Source organism: Haliaeetus albicilla, chromosome 8 (genome assembly GCF_947461875.1).
Source record: "Haliaeetus albicilla chromosome 8, bHalAlb1.1, whole genome shotgun sequence".
NCBI lineage: Eukaryota > Metazoa > Chordata > Aves > Accipitriformes > Accipitridae > Haliaeetus > Haliaeetus albicilla.
The window spans coordinates 9,118,343-9,131,786 of NC_091490.1; the positions used below are offsets into that span (position 1 = coordinate 9,118,343).

Consider the following 13,444-nt stretch of genomic DNA (forward strand, 5'->3'; position numbering starts at 1 on the left):
TTTACTACTGTCAAGGTTTGCTTTATTTTATTAATTCTGCCCTGTGAGTGTCTGATAGGGATACCACAATGTTCTTGGCAGGCATTCAGGTCAAGCCAATGTAGAGGAATGGTTTGATTTTGAAGGTAGTGAGTTGCTCTTTTCTCTACATGCCTCCAGTAATCCCATCTCATGAGCCTTACAAACAAGCTGTCTTGCATTTTTTTGTCAGGAGGCAAGAATGAGAATCAGCTTTTGAAATACTCAAAGCTGCGAGCACTAACTGCCAAAATCAAAGAACTAAATCAGTCCACAGTGGAAGCCACACCACTCAGATCCTAGTCTTAGCTTAAGCAACCAGATGTCAGGACTGTTGAATAGTTCTCTGTCTTGCCTGCCAAATATTGAAGTACTCCTCAGTGCAGAGTAGAGCTGAAGGGACTGATTCCTGAGCCCCATCAGGAAGATTACCTTGTGGGATGCATTGGGAAAACAAGGACCAGCACTTTGCTTCATCATATCAGAAGCAGTGGTTTTAGAGGCTTAGGAGTGTAGTCTGAACTAGTGTTACTCGGTTTTGTCAGCAATGTTTCGAAACAGACCTACCACGGGAGGCACTGCAGGTGCTAAAGCAGTGAGCAAGACTCTATGCAGTTAATCATTGCTTTTACTGCTGTGGGAAAGAGCAAGCTAATGGGCATATCAGCTGGGAAGATGAACTTTCTTCATTTGTCCATTTACAGCTCAAATGAATGTCTACAAGAATCTGTAACAGAAGCAAGCCATCTCCCTAATCACTTCATAATCACTACAAGATCACTGCACTGTCAGTTAAAAGGTGTAGAAAAGGGACCCCATCTCCGACGAGTATTTTGAGTTTTAGTCCCATGTCAGCTTGGATATGGGCAGAGGATGAATTTATGAAAAATAAAGGAAGGGAAAATATAAAATTCAAATAGACTTTGCAGGCTCATAGAGAGACTTAGCTCAGTGTGAGTTCTTTAGAAGCTATTTCTGTGGCTTTCTCTAGAAAGTTATTAGACTGTTCTTATTTTTCCAAAATCTGTTCACCCATTCTGAATTTTAACTGAGATTTTAAAAGGTCGTCTTTGTTAAGGAAAAAGCAACATTTGACAAAGCTGGCTTATTTTTGACAATCTGGGGGGTAGCAGTGTATGAAGAGAATTGTTGTTACAGCCCCAGTGAATGAATCAGGCAAGCTTCATCTTTGCTTCTAACTTTCCTAAGGCTTTAAACAGTTTTTGAAATGTTCTCTTCGCTCCAGGCTCCCTAGTTCTCAGTCTCCCTGTGTGTCTAGAGGACACTGTCAATATCCCCCTCCCACCTCTATATTCTGAGGATGAATTGTTTCATGTTTGTTTATGCTAAGCCATGAAAGCTTGAAATTGAAATCTGTTTGCTCCTCCACTTCCCACTCATATATGTTCTCATTCATTGTACATTTTTGCTATAGGATTTTATCTCAAGGGTGCTGAACTGTGTGAGGCTGCAAATATGCATAAAGAAAAATAAGTCATTCCATGAGCCTGTGAAGCCTGCTGTCCTACAGCTGGGTTCCCTGGTGTCTACTGAGGTATAAGCAGCAATTGAAACTTCCCCTATATTTGAGACTTTCATAGAATTATAGGGGAAAGAGATTAATGTAGACCTCTGAAGGTCTTCAGTCCAAGTCCCTTCTCAAAGCAGGGCTAACTTCAGTGTTAAGTTGGTTACTTAGGGGTTTTTACAGTCAAGTTTTGAAAATCTCCATTGATAAAAAGTCATAATGTGGGAGGCTTTTCTCCCATGTGGATTCTCTGTTGCCTAATAAAGATTGACTTCATTGTATAATCTTTACAGTGGAGGTGTATATAGGATCTCCCTCTTTCTCTTCTGCCTAGCTGCCTATATTCATAGACCTTACAGGAACTGAAAATCTTTCAAGTTATTGTCAAATTTGATTGAAGTTCACCAGTTGACCCCAAAGTTACTGAAATGTAACCCAGGCACAAACAGCATGACCTAATCAGCCGCCTTTAACTAAAAGCAGACAAGTCAAATAGTAAGTCTTTCCCCTCCAGTGCTGTAGGACAGGATTTAGGACATTATGTGCCATGATCTCTAAATTCCTCTCTGGTTTCAGCTGGACATGGTAGAGCTTAACTCTCTTTAAGTAACAGCCTTGGCTGAATAGAATGCAGCATTCTCCTGCGTGGAGTCTGAATCCCAGGACAGGAGGAAGTGATTTCTAGCGCCAGGCATATCTGCTGGAATCTCTTTCAAGCAAAAAGCCAAAAACTCACCGAAAACTCCTCTCAAACTTCCAATTTCTCTGACATGTGTATGTTGCTGATTGTCTGTGGGACCACTTCTCATGGTACTGCCATGTCACTGTACTTCATCTCTCAACCATTTAGAGGTGCACAGGGAGCCAGATGAAGAGCAGGGTTCAGACCTTCCTGAATTTACAAAAGAGGTTTAAGTGCATCTCCCTCCCTAAGCCTGACCTTTTGCCCTTGTCCACACATGCACACATGTATTTCATATGTACATGTAAGCCTCTTTACCTTTATGTCCTTTTCTGTGAAACTGAGTAAAAATTGGCCAGTCGGTTTAAAAATTAGATGGGGTACAGGTAGAGAAGGACAGACAGGAAAAACCACACTTTTGTGCATGATCAGTATTGGTTATTTAAGTCTTTTTTTCTTAAGAAGGCAGACTGAAAAGTAGCATTTCTGTTGCTCTAGCACAAATTTGGTGAGGAAATGGAACTCTGACAACAACCAGCATGGAAAAGCAACATGTATTGAGTGCTGCAGCATGCACAAGCACGTGAGCATTTGTACTTTTTAACCATGAGCTGATCTTGCACTGAATTTCCTTCCACTGCCGTGGCATCTTTCATCTCACATGTAATGTGCTTAAGAGAACATGTATAACATTCACCGTCTCAATAGAGGATGGCATAAGCTGACTCTTGCACTTGTGGTGCTGACAGTGTCAGGCATAAGAATTTCACAGAGGTGCTATTGGTGTAAATATAATTTTCCTGATAAAACTTGACTAAAGTAATATCAGGCTTGTGCTCTACCTATTCACTTCACTTTTTGAGCGACAATGGACAAGGTTGCCAGCGAACCAATATACGGTTCAGCTTTTTTGTTTCAATTTGCTTACGTGATTTTAATGTACTTGCATATCTTACTGCTTTAATATTCATCAGTAATTTCTGGCTGACTGAGAGGAGGGTTCACGAGAAAATTAATATAGACCATAATGCCAGAAAGATACAGTTAGACCGAAGGGTGTACTCTTGTCTTTGACAATTATGGAGCTCTTGGCCTTTCTACAGTTAAGTTTGAAAGTGAAGTATCTAAGCATGAGAAGAGATGTATAAAGCCAAGTCCACCGGCATGTCATAATTTCACATTAGATGATGCCTCAAAGGATTACATAAGAAAATCAGTTCTTCATTGCAGGTTTAATTCAAGTAACTGGACTGACAAGAAATATTTCGTTCATGAATATTTAGGCAACACAGTTGCTTTTTTTATTAAGCAAGCTAAATGTATGGAGTGGGATAAGAAGGATGCTAAGATCAGCTTCCACCCGAAATCCTTCCTGGTCTACCTCTATAACGGTTACCTGAAGATTTAGTTTGGCACAGTGTTTCACCCTCACCTCCTTTCTTCAACTGTTACATGTCATCAATAATTGTTGCATTCCTCTATACATCACAGAAAAGGGCATAATAATAAAATTTTCTATTAACTAGTAGACAAAAACTGCCTTTCTAACCATTTTTACCCCCAAGTGCCTGTTTTTGAGGGATAATAAAAAAAAAAAATCCCTGAAGGTTTAAGTTTTTCACATTTAACATTCTCATCAGGATTCTCAAACTAATCTTTCATTGTACCATTATTCATTGCAATGAGATGTTTCAGTGCTCCGGAATCAAAATGTGTAGTTTCAGCTTGGCTTGGTATCAAATCATGTTCTGCTGATGCATTGCAGTGATTGATAGAAGTTACAGTTTGAGTGCTTTACATTCCCATTCTTCTGCATCGGACAAGCATCCGTATCGGACAACTGACCCGTATCTCTTGTGATGGCACCAAATCCCCTTATACATTGTTTTGAGTTAGTAAGAGGAGATGTCATGGAGTATTATGAGAAATATATCTTTGCCAGGTAGCTTGCCTTCTAAGACGTATAGTATGCTTAACTGATGGGATTGGTGGAAAATATAAAACCTAAGTGATTTGAGGTAGAAACTGGTAATGGAATAGAGACCACCATGCTGTCAGATAGTTCCTCCTTCTCTGTGTTGTTTGGGCTGAGGCAATACCATGCAGCGAAGCTCAGATGGTAAAACTCTGCCCCTTAAATTAACAAGTGATTGGAAAAGATCTGAGCCTGATTTAACTCCCTTTGAAAGCATCTGGGTTTTTTGTTGATTGCAATCAGAGACAGATCAGGGCTTTATAGTTTGCCTGCCATCTTCTGAAATGTTATGTGACAAACAAGACACTGGTATTATTTCTGCTATGAAACGTTTGTTATTTTATCATAGCAGTGATTATGGGAAGAACATATACATCTTGGTCAGAGTTTCTGGTGGACTTTACAAAGACGAAATGGTCTGGGGTTTTGGTGTGGGTTTTGTTTGGTTTGGGCGTTTTGTGGTGTTTTGCTTTTTTTAACTGACTTGGCCACATTGTCCCTTTGCTAATGCAGAGTAGTCAGCTGGCAGGTACTGAAACAGTCTAATAGGATAAAATTAATCTTCTCTCTTTAATTAAACAGCAATATGTAACACACCTAGTGAGCCCGATGACCTTGAAAATTAAAGTGAGAATAAAGACACATTTGAGAGGAAAATATCTTTAGTTACAGGAGATTGGGCATAGAAGAAACAAGAGGAAATGTTCACCGATATAACAAAACAACCCCACACAACCCCCCTTCTCCACACAAACCCTCAGAGAATTTCTCTCATAAAATGTACTGGGATATCTTATTGGTCTTACAGGCATTTCAGAAGCGTTTGTTAAGTGTGAAGTAGTGCAAGCTTGTTGGAAGTGAACCTCACCAAAATTCAGGGTCTGTCAGAAAACCTTTCTGCAACTCCATAAATCACTTAATCTCCATCTGTAGAGCTTAATATATCCTCATCACTGTAGCACCAAAGTACTTCACAATCCTTCATGCATTTCCTCTCAAAATACCATGGAGGGTTAATAATATATTATTTTCACAAGAGAAGAACCAAGGCATTGCAATTTTTTCCTGCGTTGCATAAGAGGTCTTAACAGTCTCATGTTGTCACCCTAAATGAACCACTGGGTCATCTTCCCCCTCCTGTAATATTATGAGACCTGGGGTTTTGTTCAGGATTTTCCATACAATTGTAAATTTTTCACCTAGTAGTGGTAAAAGGACTTTGTACTGGAGTGCCTGGCTAATGGACATATCCCTGACTCTAACGTTTGATGAAAATCATACATGCTAGCTAATAAAGCAGGAGTAAGCTGCTTGCAGGCAGTGTGTATGGGTTGAGTAATGCTGGGCATAGACAATAAAAAGGGCCTTCTCCCCTGCTAACTCAAAATAGTTGCATACTTATGTATCCAAAAAGTTGTTTGCGAGCTGAACAAGTTACAGACATGGCAAGACTCTGAAGGAATACAATCAATATTCTGGTTGTGTATGGGAGTGAGAAATAACTAAGTGTGTTAGAGTCTGTTAGTAAACACAGTTGTAAAAGGAAGCCAGTAATTGTGCTCTCTGGTGCTGGGCAGTTAAGCCTTGTTAGTTAGTATTCAGCCAGCAGGTTGCCAGTCCTGTATTGCTTTTCTGTTTACTATTTCATCGGAATACTGCACACCTTCTTGACAGTTTTGATATCAAGTCAAACCCTTGCTTCAGGATATCAAAGAGGAAAAGGCCCTTGTGATGATGGAGATGTAATTCTGGCTGAGTTTTGGCATGACCTATTGAGAATGTGTGTGCAGCATCACTGCCTTTGCACAAGTGATGTTCTGGATGCAAATAGCCTGATAGATTGTAATGTAGTGGAGTAATCGATAAATCCTATTCAGGAGAGTAAAGGCAATACCAGGTACAGTGCTAACCCTAACGACCACGTATTAGAGTAGGTTCTCAGACGCAGTTGAATGCAGCAGTATTGGGATCCAAAGCCAAGCAAAACGGCTGAATTAAGGTATGACTGAAAAACACCCAAAACCCATTAATGATCCAGTAATGTCCTACCATTTTATAGTAACCTCCAACTCTCCTAATTCCACAAACCTGGATTTCTAATATTCTGTCCACTCACATTGCCATTTGGGGGTCAGATTTGGAGAAGCCTTGAGTACAATCAGCTTCAGCTCAAATTAATGTAAGTTAGGTGCCAAACATGTGACATGCTATATAAATCGAAGTTCTCTTAAACAAAAATCCTGTCCTTGGCCTCTCAGATATGGTGGCCCAAATTAGCCACTGTCTTTTATGTGAGTCACTTTTTGTCCCAATTGCTCTTTTATGAATTGGGGACAATGTGGTCCCCTCTTGAACCAGTGCTGCTGGGAAAATTAGTCCATCAGTGTTTATAAAGCAGTTGTCTCCTGCAGTGCTAAGCACTTTAGAAAAGCCATGAAGAACTGAATAGCTCTGTCCTCAGAGCAGGCTTTGAGTAGCATGCAGTAAGCAGGAGCCCAGGGCTGCATATTGAACAATAAGGGAAAGCCAAAATATTGAATAATCCGCTCATTAATGAACAGTGTTGATCCTGTGCACAGAATAAAGCAAGAGCCCTGTGGAAAAAACACCCTGTGCTCCTGTAGTTAAAGGCTGTGTCATAATAATGACAGACACAGGGCTGAATGAAGCCTCTATGTATCTGTGCGGCTGTGGCATATCCAAACTTCTAAAAAGCTCAACTTTGTGACGTTAAGGTTGGCTCCTTTGACTGCAGCTTTCTCTGTGTAATAGGTCTGATAGTAAGAGCCGAACCGTCTTTTGGGGATGTTCATATAATGCTAGTCTACAGGTAACATAACACTCCTTTCCTCTTGCCTGAAGGTGAGTGGGTTAAGCAAGACTGCCAGCTTCATCTGCCAAAAAGTATGTGAAATACATGTTACAATGCGGGGGAATGTCATTCTACAGCAGCTGGAGTATTCACTAATAATTGCGAGGTGTGTTGTGTATCAGATTATTTGCATAGTCTGACAAGGGGCAGAAGTGGGAACAAAAGTATAATTGAAGATGAGCTGTGTCTCCAGAAATGCTAACGTGTATATTAGCTGTTTTCTGTGAACCACTGCGACGAGTTTACCTTATCTCCACCCAGCCTCTGCCTCCAGGAATGTAGAATGACAAAGAAATACAAATAGTTTAAAGAGGGTCTGCCTGTCCGAAGGGAAAGGTTTGTAAGGAGATAGTATTAGGGCACTGTGTGGAAGGCTCAGGAAGACTGGCAGGAGGGCCTAGAGGAGCTTGAGCTGTTGACAGCACTTTCAGAGGAGGGAGTCCAGTAAATTAAGCACACGTGAAGTTAAAATTCTCTTTCTCAGTGGTTTACACCTTGTGATCCATGAGTTGCAGGTGGCTTTTGGACTACATCAGGAAAGAAAGTTCATATAACACTGCATTATGGTCTATGTATGTGAAATTTCTGAAGGGTCAATGCCTGCAATGGAAATTCTCTGGGATCCAACAGTTGGAAAAAAATCCACTGTCTGCTGTGTTCCTCTCATTAAGTCAGTGATATGTTTGGTTTTGAAAAGGCCAAACAATGAATCAGGCCTTAAAATGGAAGAACTGTAGGTGTTCTCAGTAACTTGGTTAAAGCATCTGGGTGCGTGAGATTGATGTGCCAGTGTGACTCAGCGTGCGGCTGGGAGTGGGAGTCCCGTGAACACCTTCCAGGGGCAGGACAGACGAGACCTGCTCCTGCAGAGCGTTCATGCGGAGAGATCCACGCATGGGGCCAGACATGCGCTTCCTATGGGAGAACTTTGCTAAACTGGGACTTGCCTCCCAGGGTATGCACTGGAAACCCTGTCCCTTGAAAAACTGAAAACTGGGCTGGGCACCATGCAGGAAAAAATTCGGGGGGGGATGAGTCCTATGCTAGCCACAGGGATGAGCTACACTAGTGATAGGATCTTACCGTCTTATATCCCAGGCACACTCACAGGGCATGATTCTCTAACTGCGGGATGGGGTTTTATTTCCAGCATTCTGCTTCATGCCTAGGAATCCTTCTGGCATTACTGAGGACCCGGGCTGTGTAGGGAGAGTTAAATACTAGAATTAAGATCTATCCTGAAGATCAGATAAGGGAGTCTGCCCATGTCAGGTGGGGATGAGTGTTCTCCTTGGTGCGTGTATCTGTAACGCCTATTACCAGCTCTGAGAAATGCATGTATTCATCAGAAGGATAAAATATCCCTTTGTGTTTATTCTTATTTAACATTGTTTACACAGAAAATGGAGAAACACATCTTTAACCGTCATGTACTATTTAAAATTATGTCAGTACACCATGCAGTGCTCATTCTGTAAACATCTACTCCACCATGTGGTCTCTGGGAGCTAATGCTGTTCTGCTCTGTATGGCCACTTGTGTTCTGCCTGGAGCACACTGCAGTGGTTATGTTAAGTAGCCTTTGTGAAGGTTTCCAGAGCTCTAAATTAAAAATGCAGAAAGCTGGGGAGGGGGAGAGAGAGTTGGGAGGGGGAATTCTCTGTAGCTGGAGTGTTAGGATGTCTTGCTACCTAATTACCTTAGAACATGTGGGCTTGAATGAATCTTCTTTAATGAATAACAGGTAAATGCATAAATTGCAAACCCTAAGCACCCAAACAGTGAAATGCACACTAATGAACATTCTGACTTTGACGGCAGGTTTAGAGTTGATTTGTAAAATGTCGTGAATATATCAAGTCTAAAATGATATATTTATTAAAAGAAGCAAGTCTTCCACGTGTTCCCCTTGCATTCACTCATACTGCATACCTACTCTTCCTGCATGATATTGCAGGCTGCAGTCTCACAGCAGTTTCTTGCTATAACTCTTGCTTCAGACAAGTGCAACAATAGAGACCAATTACCCTCTGTCTCCACTCTTATTGCAATAAGCCTGAGGAAAAAAAAAGTCAGTGCACCCCCTCCCCCCACTACCTTTTCAATTTCAAATCCTAACCCTGTTGGTAGTGCCATTTGTGGATTTGAACTCCCTGGCTTTGTGTGCGGCATTATCTGGAGATTCACCTGGTACTGATCCAATGAACCAATGCAACCTTACAAAGCTGAAGGGAAGAGTGTAGAGTTCTCTTTGTAATAAATCATATGCCATGAAAAAGGATTTCTTTAACTCCTTTCCTCCATTATTCTCCATATCTCACCTTGTGGAAATGGGTCTGTTAGTGAGAGACTTAGACTCACATAGTAGCAAAAACGAACAGGGGAGGGAGAACTGCAGTGAAAGGAAGGCAGAGTTCCTGGAGGTTTCTGTAACTTGGAGATTCCAGAAAGAAGCGGCACAACCTGAAAGAATAGGAAGCAGGCCCAAAAATAAACACAGCATAGGCCTTGGTACTAAACCTTCCTCATTTCCGGAAAGGGACAAGGATGTTTTCCTTAAAGCAGCTGCATAAGAAATCCTTAAAACCAGTGATGAGTTAAGCCCCCAGAGGCAAGGAGGTTCTGTCCAGATAATTGCCCAGCAAGCTGAATGCTGGTCTGAACATCTTTGGTTTTACTGAGTTGTGCTGGTAACCTCTTGAGATCTGGCTGCCTCCCAAGTAGGGAGGGATGAATACTGCAAAATGTTTCAGTTTCCATTTCAATTTTGAAACTCATTTGCTTTGACTGAATTTGCACTGTGTTTATGTAAATTTATAAACACTGTAATAAATTTATCTACTTATAGAAAACAGAAATTTTAGAAAAAGGCTGGAGAACATTTGTGAAACAAATTCTAATTCAACAAGTATAATCACAGAACCTGATTTAAATGTACATTCATTCACAAAGCAGAAACATAGTATGTGGTCTGTATATCTAGCAAACCTTAATCAGCATAATCCAAAATTCAAACAATTGTCAACAGCTTAAATATTTTAAATTACATACATGTAATTTTTGGTGGCAGCAATGACTATGTGACACACAACCCAGGTTTTCACAGTATGAATGAAGACCACAATCAGGTAATAGTAGCAGTTTGCTACTTTGCTTGTTTTAGAAAGCTCACCTATTCCTGATTACACTTTTTTCTAACCTACGAGAGTCTGTGCCAGCATGTCATTCTTATCTGGCTCCATGTCAATATTACCAGCCACATTTATAAGAGCATTCATGGGCATGGCCACTAAACCTCATGGAATGGGGTATTCTCCAGTGCCCTTACTCTGGAAATGTTCACCTGCTCTGGGCCTCACTAATTTTGAAGCTGCTTTTGTCTTCCCTTGCACCTCTTGGAGTCCGTAATGTCTCCTGTTTTGTTCTCCTCCATTTCCCCTTTCAAAGGTCATCCTTAAACAGTTTTTTTGATATAATTTAGGGGGTTTTCCCCTTGTTGATTTTGTACCGAACACATTAGTTTATTTAGTGCACAAAATAAACCTAATCTGTACAGGACAGATTTGGAGGCCCTTTCTAAATCTGGGGAACACTTACAGTCACATGAGGAACCATACTGAAGCCAATGACAACACTTGCATTCTGAGTAAGAAAGCTGGTCTAAAATATAGAAGGATTCTGTATTATATTGGAACACTGTTTCCCATTGTAGAGCTGCTGTTTCCAGAGTATACCTATATTTCTATTTTGCCTACCCAGTGCTTGAAGCAGCAAGTAAACAGTTAAGCCATGGAAGGAGCAAGCAGTGTGTACTAGAAATGAGCTGGCTTAAGATTGGTAGGGGGAATTAAAAAGCAGTGCAAGATGCAATTTTTAAGTTATCCTGTTCAAGTTCTTGCACTGGAGGTATTAGCCACAGGGGAGATCACATCATCTGGGAGCAAGAGAACATAATGAATGAAGGATCTGTAATAGGCATGTGGGAGACTCTTACCATATGTTTTGGTCATGTCCTGATATACGTGAGCTTTGGGAGACAGTTCTACATGTAATAGAGTCAATAATCAAATCTGAAGTACCAAGGAACACAACTTGATGTTTCCTTAGAGAGACCACAAGTTTGCAACATATGAATAAAGAGAGAATGTGGTAGATACAAATTTGTCTTTAGGTAAAAAGGAAGGAAAAAAGACTTAAAAATGGGAGGAGGGGGGGAGAGAAAATTTTACACTATTCCCAGGCTGGAAAGAAATTATAATGCCTACTTCAGAAATATAATTAATTGTTGTTACATTGATAAAGATGTGATATACCACATCAAAGACTAGCTAAATGATATTTGGAAATTAATTTGTGTTCCTATTAAATATATCTCAGAGGAGCTTCCCAAATGAATAACTTGTTTGTCAAGCATTGCTTCCTTCTGTTTATAAAGTCTTCTCAAGTAAAGACAACAATTTTCAACTGTTCTTGTTGCTTGAAATGAACTATGAGATTCATCACTAACCAGACTTTCATGGCAAATTCAAATATTGCAAATCACAATGCCTTAGTATCTTACAGAAATTAGATTTTGCTTACTTCTGTTCCCTATAGGGATGACTTATATAAAGTTATCTAAAAAGTCCCAAACCCCAAATTTAATATTGACAATCCACATTTGAATTTAAAATTTGCTTTTGGTGCTCTGAAGCTTGGTCAGTTCAATGTGCTTTGGAGATGAACATAATGGAATCTAAATATACTTGTTTTCTGTAGTGTTATTAGTTTTAAATATTCTTAAAACAAAATGTAGATGGGACACATTAACCATATAAGGGGATATGATTTCAGGTTCTGATCTCTGAAGAAAGTTACCCTGTGGAGTAAGCATGCTGTTTCTTTGGGAACTGTGCCAAAATACAGTAAGACTCATAATGATCATCACAGTTTCTGCTTTTGTTAAACAAAAAACTCATTCCTGTGATTCTGTTCTTACACCAGTTTTATCCCAATGTAATTCCACCTATGTCTCTGGAAGTACTTCTGATTTTATATTAATGTCTGTGAGTTTACATGAAGATAGGATTTAGTAGAACTGAGTGGAGAGAGTTTATGTGAAGAGAAAAAAAAAGAGAGAGAAATCTCATATAATATGCTTTGCTTTATAGCGGGGTGGAGACAACTTTCAGAGTTGTCTATGGAATTGTAGCTGTTGGAGTGTCCAGAGAAGAAATCCACCTGTTCACTAGACAAGCAGACAAGTGACCACCAAGACAAGGAGGTGGCTTTCTCCACCACAGTGAGCCATCTGGCTTGTCTGTACACCAAGACAGCAGTGATGGAGTTGCAGAGCTGGCAGTTGGGTGTTTGAACTCCCAGACAGCCTGATGGTTGGGTTGTCTAAGGCCAAGGAGCATGACAGCTCCTGCCTGCTTAGGTTCCCAAAAGAATTTTTACAAAAGAGTTTCCTGTTAACTTTGTATTTTCTGGTTCATAGGATTCATCCCCTCAGTTTTCTTAGCATTTCACTTCTCTGTGTTAGTTTTTATTTGTGTTTGATGTATGCAATCATTTGTTTCAGCTGTTAGAGAAGTGAGGCATTTTCCTTTCTTTTTGCCAATTAAACTTATGGGTTTTGGTCATCAGATTCTTACAATTTTTGTTGAAGGATAGCGCTACTGGAGTAAATCTCTATTGTTTGCATAGGTGTGTTTAAAAGATTAAGGCTGAACAGACATTCTCGTAATAGACCAGGGATCAATGAAAGCTCTTCTTTTCTCAAGAAGCTTTAAGGCTTAGAAGTGAGGTTGCTTTTTTGTTGTTTGTTTTAAATATAGAGGAAGTTGTATCTCTGCTTGGGCTTTTATTATGTATGTGTAGTCTTTCACAGAATTCTTGAGCAAGATCTACCCAAGGTCCACTGGTCCCAAGCTCAGCTTGAGACAACAGAAGTGGCTTCTCTTCCTGCTTTTATCAGTGGCCACAGATTGTCTAGGTGATCTCTGCAGTAGGCAAGGGACATGATTTCCCCCCCTGTATTTGTGCCACTTCCAGCCTTGTAATTTCTTCTGTTTTCACTCTAACAACAGCCCATTGAGTTTCAGTGGGACTTGACAAAAAATGAGGTATTACTCCGGGGGACTGGGAGCAGCAGAATGAAACTCAAGACAATGTACTGAGAGGGATATAAGTCAGGGCAGCAAGGAGAAGCCAAGGTGGCATATGTGCTTCAACACCCACAAGATTTGATGGCCAATAAGCATTTTAACTTAGTGTCTTGGTTGGCTAACTTTTGTGTAGGCAATTGCAGGAGGGGAAGAGACTGAGGCCCTGGGTTAGAGCAACAATTACATTCATGCTTTAAATCCCTTAAGCACATACTTAATG

At 40.4% G+C, this 13,444-nt stretch overlaps 1 protein-coding gene across 2 annotated transcripts in view; it reads left to right on the plus strand.

Moving 5' to 3' along the window:
* The window catches only part of LOC104314751 (AGBL carboxypeptidase 4), a 977,524-nt gene that overhangs the window by 802,825 nt on the left and 161,255 nt on the right, over positions 1–13,444 (plus strand). The window lies entirely within an intron of this gene.